This window comes from Octodon degus, unplaced genomic scaffold (genome assembly GCF_000260255.1).
Source record: "Octodon degus isolate 3935 unplaced genomic scaffold, OctDeg1.0 scaffold00039, whole genome shotgun sequence".
Taxonomy (NCBI): Eukaryota; Metazoa; Chordata; class Mammalia; order Rodentia; family Octodontidae; genus Octodon; species Octodon degus.
The window spans coordinates 569,194-576,715 of NW_004524615.1; the positions used below are offsets into that span (position 1 = coordinate 569,194).

The following is a 7,522-nucleotide window of genomic DNA, read 5'->3' on the forward strand; positions in this document are numbered from 1 at the left end:
CCATGTGACTCTCCTTAGGCACACTCTATGTCATCGATCACTTTCCTCTTTGGCCCCATATAATTTTTTTTTTTTAAATTTGAGATAGAATTTTACTAAGTCATCAAATTGCCCAGGCTGGGCTTGAATTTGCAGGCCTCCTGCCCCAGCCTCCCAGAGCACTGAGATGACAGGACTATGCCCCCATGCCCAGCTACAATGGAGCAATTTCTTCAGACACAGTTCATCGCACTCACTGTGCCCTCCTTGATTTTCAGGTTTGGATATCTACCCGCAGCAAGATCTTTTCCAGCCCAGGCTCTGGAAAGGCGCCTAGCAGAGTGCCTGGGCTGAGCAAGGCTGCGCTGCCTGCGCAGACTCATGAGCTCAGAGGGCCACAATGCTTCATCTAGGGTGAACCCACATGTTTCCCTCTGGTCTCCCCTCTCCAGTCAGCCCACTAACCCCAAATCTGGCTAACTGCAAATGTCTCATCCACAAGGACAGTCAACGCCTGGGTCTGGCACTGTATGCTCCTCTGCAGGAAGCATGGACTTCTGAGGTATCTGCGGGGGTTCTTGGCAGCACAGTGGTATGTGCTAACCTCGCCAGACACAGGGCAACCCGCTCCTGTGGCCACTTGCATGGAGCAGCATGGGGTTCCCTACCCTGGAATCACTCCTGGCACTCTCCCAGCAAAGGAGCAGGAGACACCTAAGCACAGCACCACGCCTATTTTCTGTCTTTACACCTTGTTCAGCAGGGACCCAAGGCAGTGGTTGGCAAGTGTGTAGCTATAGAGAGGAGCAGCGGGACTCAGTCTAAAGGTCTGCAGAGCAGACTACTCCCACATGTCCCCAGGAAGCACATGGGTGGCGTCACTCCAAGAACAGCCAGGCCACCGAAGCCACTGCCCCTCACTGCCAGAGCACAGTGGTGGTGCTGCAGCAACCTCCTGTTCAGGGAAAGCTGGGCACACCCTTCATGAGAGTCCACCGGGAGCCGAGACACGCTTCAGACATGCTGTCACTGCTGTGGGGACACAAGTAGCACTGCAGGTAGAGTGCAGCATGTGCTTAGCATGGATTGTAAGTGAGACCCAAAACTTACACAGAAAAAGAGAAACAGTCTCCTCTATCCTGCACTGGGCCTTTCTGGCTGAGGCTCACTGCAGGTCCTGGCTCCTCCTGACCCATGCAAATGCCCCTGACGAATGGCAAGGCACAGGCAGGTATGTGGGGAAGTGGGAAGTAGCAGGGTCTAGAGGGTGTCACGTGGGTGTCCCAGACACAACACTTCTGCCTCAAGGATACACCCTTGTGGGGAAAGAAAAAGGTGTGCCCTTGGGAGCGTCCTTACCCACTGAGCTCCAGTCTCTTAACTGTGTGTCAGTCCATGGCTATGTACTGAGTTATCCTTTGTATATAAGAACTCTAAAATGGACTGGTCAGATAAAAGTAACTAAATTACTTTTTGTATTTTCTCCTTTGAATTTTTACTAACTTTGTAAAGCTTTACTTTCAAGGAAAAGGAAATAAAGTCTATCTCCCATTGCACATCTCCATGCGTCTTTGAGGGCCTGCCTAAAGGAGGCAGGGTGCCCGTTTCAGGAGTGGACACAGAGCCAGGTCTGGGCACAGGGGAGGTATGCAGGAGGACCCCCAAGGAAGCACAGGGCTGGGGCCTTGGGGGCCTCCCTGGGTCTGGTTAAGGAGTCACCAGGCGGCTCCTGCTCCGAGTGGCAGTCACTCCGAAGCAAGGCTTGGGGTCCTCCTGGCACTGGGCGGGCGGGGCGCGAGGGCGTGCTGAGGTGCTCTGGAGCAGGCAGAAGGGCAGCCCTTTAGACGCGCATTTGCAGCATGATGCGCTTCCTCGTCTCTGACTCATGGCACTTATCAAGGACAGTGGCGGCGCAGGCAGCACCTCCTGGAGGATTCACTCTGCCTGTCTTAGAGAAGGGTCAAGAACAAGTGGGACACTTGCGTTCTCCACCTTTGCTCCCAGGCCAAAAAGCAACCGCTTTTGCAGAAGACAAACTTTAGGACAGAGTCAAAGTTTGGTCCTCTGAATTCTTTCTTTTTGGCGGAACTGGGGATTGAACTCAGGCCCTTGTCTTGCCAGGGAAGCACTTATTCTACTGAGCCATCAAGCCGGCCCCTGTCCCCTGAATTCTGAGTCTTTTCAGGAGGCTGTGAGCAGTGCTGGGTCACTGTGGCAGTCGCAGGTGTTCCTGGGAGCCCCTCAGGGACTCTCCTGGAGCTGAGGTGCTCAGCTAGGAGGAGGGGCACCCGGGGTAGTGTGTGGCCCACTGATGCTGAGCCCTCATTGTGTGTGACACCTACGTGCAACCTCGGTAGCTCAAGCTCAGCAGGGTGCTCTGCCACTGAGCTCTCCTAGCCCCTTTTGTTTTCTAGTTTGAGACAGAGCAGGGCTGAGTTGCCCAGTCAAGGTCTTCAGCTGGCAGTGCTCCTGCCCAGCCTCCTCAGTGCTGGGTGCCAGTGTGCACTACGGTGCCTGGCTGACTCAGGTGGCTCTCTGGTCACACGTGCCTGTTCACTGTCCCAGGCAACGAAGGGCTGGCTTGTAGGGAGAGGCTCTGCTTGTCACATGAAGTCGTTTTCTCCTTTTCCAAAACAGGCTCTTTGAGCCAACTTGTAATTCTATGGCTGAGCCCCTGCCAGGCAGGAGCAGCACGGGAATGTGCGTCACAGGACGCACAGTGGCCCACCGCAGCTGCCAGCGTAGGGCGGTGCGCTAGACTCACTCTGGGGCCTCTGTCTGCCAGCGTGGTGGAGGCTGAGGCTGAGACTCTGTCTCAAAATAAAAATCTAAGAAAGGGCTGTGTGCAAAGGCCCTGGGTTCAGTTCCAACCCGGTACCGGAAGGAGGAGAAGCTGAAGGAGGATAAAGAAGAGGATCAGCCGGCGAAGGTGGGCTCAAGCTCCGAAACCAAGTTGCTTTACATCCCCGGTGACTCTGCCGGGCAGCCACTGGGGGAAAATTAAAAATGAACTTTCAGATAATGTGTCCAAAAAGGCAGACGAGCATTTTATGACCAAGCCGCCAGAGGACAGGCACTCCGCCCGCAGAGGAAAAGCCAGCCGCTGTGACCGCTGGCCTCCAGACTCCCCTCGTGCTCGCTCGCGCAGCTCCCTGCGGGTTTGCAGGCTGAGGGACCGGACCGTTGCCAAGCCGCATTTCCCCTCGGCAGCAGGGAAGCTCTGAAGGTGTTTGCTCCCGGGCGGGCCCCTGGACTGATAAGCGCAGGGGTCCCTGAAGTCTGCTCTGGCGCCTGAACCCCCTCCTGGTGCTCCAACTCTAGCTTTTACAATGCATCTGCTGAAGGCTGCTTCCTACGCCAGACGGTCTTCACCTTGTGCATGCGAAGCTTCCCTCTCGCCAGGGGGCGCTGCGCACCGGCTGCCTGGGCGGGAAGTCCTGGGGTGGGGCGTGGGGAGCTGCCATCCAGGCCTCAGGGTATCTCCAGGAGAGCAAAGGCTCCACCAACCTGCGGGTCAGGAGGATGCAGGAAACGTCAAAGGGAAACAGCCAGAAACTGGACAGACGTGTTCTTCCAGGGTCAGCAGCCCGATGGAGACAGCGCTGGAAAGAAGGGCTTGCATCAGCTTGGAGTCTGGGTCCCTGAGGCCCAAGCCCCAGGACAGGGTGGGGGTGGGGTGGGGGAGCGTGTGGGTGGCCTCTGCCTGCAAGGCCCGTTGCTCTCCCCGGCCCTGCAGCTTCCGCGCCCCTCCCCGCGTTCCCTGCCCCTTAGGACCCAGTGCTGTCCCTTGCCTGCCGGTGATGGCGAGGAAGGAGCCCCAGTTCTGACCACACACGTGAGTGAGCCCCATTTTCAGGGACTGTACGCGGTGTGAGCACAGCGCCTGGAGAAAGCCATTGCAGTAAAAGACGTACTGCCTTGAATTCTCGAAATCCTCAGTTACGCTTTAAACAAGCTCATCCCGTTGTTGTAGGCTGCTGAGCCAGATAGAAATACAGGCAACCTCCGGGGCGAGGCCCTTAGAGGAGACAATATGGAAGGCAAGTTGCCTGTGTTTGCGGGAGGGACAGGCGTTCCTGTTGTGGGCCCCCATCAGAGATTTATGCTCTAAACAGGGATCAGTCACCTTGACCAAGTCAGGAAGGGGCACTAACCCAGCGCCCTACAGAAGAGCCCTGCTCTGTATTCATGCCCGCTTGTTCCTGACTGTGTGCCTCGCTTCCCCATTTGATCCCCGTTTAATCCATTTACCGGAGCTACGGTGCTTGGAATCTTATTGGCTGAGCGCAGTTTTGTCCCACCCCACGCCCACCTACCTTGGACACACTTCACCTCGTGGTTTTGTACTATAAAATCCCTAGAAACAGCAGGGGCTTTGGCAACTCTCTCGGGTGCCCTTCTGCCCCTCTCTCCGACAGAAGCTTTCTTTCCCCCGATAAATATATTCTTCTCTTAACCTCCGTTGTTCCTAAAATTCATTATTTGATTGCAGAGAACACAAACTCGTCCCAGATACCTTTCAGGTCAAGGGTTTCTTTCCCCTTATGTCACCATTGTCCTTGCAGCTCTTGGGAGCAAGTCTGGAGTCCTCTTTCCTCAGTCTGCACAAGCAAGGTGGGGCCGCTACTATGATGAATGGTGCTGCCAAGAGCCACTCAGCAGAAAGGCAGGCTCGTGAAGACAGGATGTCCTTCCGGGGACCAGTGGGAGGTTGGAGCCCACCTTCCGCACACCCCACAGGCAGAACAGCCTCGCATGGCTTCTAAGATTTGGAATGCACTGTTCAGACTGGCTGCTCCACAGAAGATGCCATCCATTTAGGCTTCTGGGGTTGCGGCTCAGGACCTGGGGCTCACAGGTAGCACCCCGGGAGGCCAGAAAGGGGCTGTAAACAAAAGAAGGCACAGGGACTGGAGCCCAGAGGGACCTACGGAGAAACACCCTCCCAGCAAGGGTCCGCCCCAGGTTCCTGCTGGAGCCTCAGGCACCTGCCAGTGCCTCCCCATCCCCAGCCATCCTGAGTCTGGCATGGTATGGTGGTTTTCCTTTCATTCCAGCAAGTCCCAGCTGACCTCTGCTGGGCTGAATTCACATGTGGCATCCTGAGTCCTGGAGCAGAGTGTGTCTGTATGGAGGGTTCTCACAGAGGTGGCCAAGGTGACCTATGTTAGGCCCCTCATAGAGGGACCCCAGTCCATGGGGAGGTGGAGCCAGCCCTGCACCAGCCCCCGCAGTGTGGGGCTTCATCGCCAGCAACACACTAGGAGTCCCCTAGGAGAAGGGGCTTTGGGGATAACTGGCCAGCTCTGCTTTCAGGGGTGTGTGCAGTCTCAAGGTCCCCAGGGCGCAAGCTTGGGACCACTTCAGCCTCCAGGATTGTCCACACACCCTCTCTTCCTCTCCAGATGCTTCATCTGGGACCTTGTTCTGACTGCGCCACCACATCATGTTTTGTTGCAATCTTCTAGATTTTCCCTGTCTTACTACAATGACACTTGCCTGCTGGTAACACTACAGTTTCTCTTCCATCCAGCTGTAAGCTTCCTGCAAGGCCCAGAGCACAATTCCTGACATTCAGACTCGGAGTATGCAGAAGGAGGCGAAGAAGCTGGAGATCTTCTGAGTGGCCCTCTGGGGTCTCCTACCTCCTCGGGTCATGTGGGCTGAGCAGGCAGAGGACACACCTGTTCCCTGAATCTGCTTTTCCTCTTCATAGCTGTCCTGGACAGAGCCTGAAGAGGCCACCCAGCCCCCACAGCAAGCAGGCCTGGGGCCTCTCTGTGGAGGAAGGAACCCCTGGGTGTGGGAGCCCTATCCCCACAGGCACCGCCTGGCCTCTAGTCCCTTAGTAGAAGACCTTGTGTTGCCTCAGGGTTCCTAGCAGGAAGCAGGAGTGCCCAGGGACACATCTGAGTCCTCAGGGAGAAGCATGTAGGCACAGCCAGGATCCCAACTGCTGCACCCAGGGGGCCCACTGAGGTGGTGTCCAGCCAGGCCCAGACCAGGAAGTTAGCCCACAGCAGCCCTCCATGACAGTACTACTGGGTGAAGGCCGAGGCAGATGACAGAATAGTTCAAACATTCACCAGTCTCTCCCCAGAGACGCACGATTGGGCTACAAAGATTTTTAATCATTCTGCTTTTTTCATCTCCAGTTTTTTCTTGGCTGGAATATTTTTAGAGCCGTTTCCAGCCTCTATAGTCTTCTCAAGTTAAATAAAAACTAATCTGAAAGCAAGTCAAAAATTATTCTCCATGGGGGCCGGGGAGATAGCTCAGTGGAATAAGCGCTTCCCTGGCAAGCGCAAGGACCTGAGTTCAATTCCTGGTTCCACAAAAAAAAAAAAAAAAAAAAAAAAAAAAAAAAAAAAATTATTCTCCGAAGCCCGAATTCTGGCCTGAGCTCCTTGTGCCTGTTTTTTGCAAAGCGTTGGCCCCAATCCCTCAAGTCTGTCATGGACTCTCCCCATCTGATGGACTCTCCCCATGTGAGTGCCTCTTGTGCGTGTAGTCAGTGCACAGCACTGTGAGAACAGTGCCAGTGACCTCATCCCGTGCATTCTGCACCTAAGGCAGGATTTCTCCAAGGTGCGCTTCACCGAGTTGCCATTAAACTAAATGGATGGTAGATGTGAGACAGTTAAAAATAATGGACCAACTAGGCTGAGGATATAGCTCAGTGGCATAAGCACCTGCCTGGCAAGTGCAAGGTCCCAAGTTCGATCCCTGGTGCTGCAGAAAGGAAAAAAAAAAAAAAGAAAAGAAAAAAAGAAATGCATATGGTGGACAAGAGGGTGGCCTAGCTCCACAGCAGCAGTAAAATGGGTGATATGAAAGAGAGCTGTCTTGAAGCACTTATTTCCAATCCAAAATGAAGCTTTATCTCATGTTTGCTGTAAATCTATGTATTCTTCTCTTCCAGATGACTATAATTGCAAAGTAGAGCTTGCTTTGACATCTGATGGCAGGACAATAGTATGCTACCAGCCTTCTGTGGACATTCCATATGAACACACAGACCTGTGCCTCAACCAGATCCTGTCCGTAATACTGAAGAAACACATGATCAAGTGCTGAAATCCAGATTAGAAGAAAATGAACGTGAATTCCTTGAGCAAGGACCCTTGATAGAACGACTTGGCAAAATGTTCTTCACAACGAAGCATCGTTGGTATCCTCGCGGGCAGTATCACAGACATCATGTGAAATTGAATCCTCCAAAAGACAGGTGATACTGAGATTCATGGGAGAATCGAAGAGAAATGGTATCCTGTGCTTAGTCTGCCACTGGAAGAAACACACCAATGCTATATGGTAACAGTCAAATAATAAAATGTCTTTTCATATAAAAAAAAAAATAATGGACCACACAAAAGGGATGGAAAATCGCAAAACTCAGAAAACATTTCTTTCATAGGAGTGCAGTAAGTATTTCTGTTACCACATGTGACAGATTGAATTATGGAGATTCACACTAGGCACAGCCACGTCCATTCATTATCAAGTGTGTGCATCCCTCGTGCACTGTGTCTGTCCTTCAGTG

At 53.5% G+C, this 7,522-nt stretch overlaps 1 pseudogene; it reads left to right on the forward strand.

The window, feature by feature from the left end:
• Positions 1 to 4,607: 4,607 nt before the first annotated feature.
• LOC105740861 lies at positions 4,608 to 7,211 on the forward strand (annotated as a pseudogene).
• Positions 7,212 to 7,522: the final 311 nt, after the last annotated feature.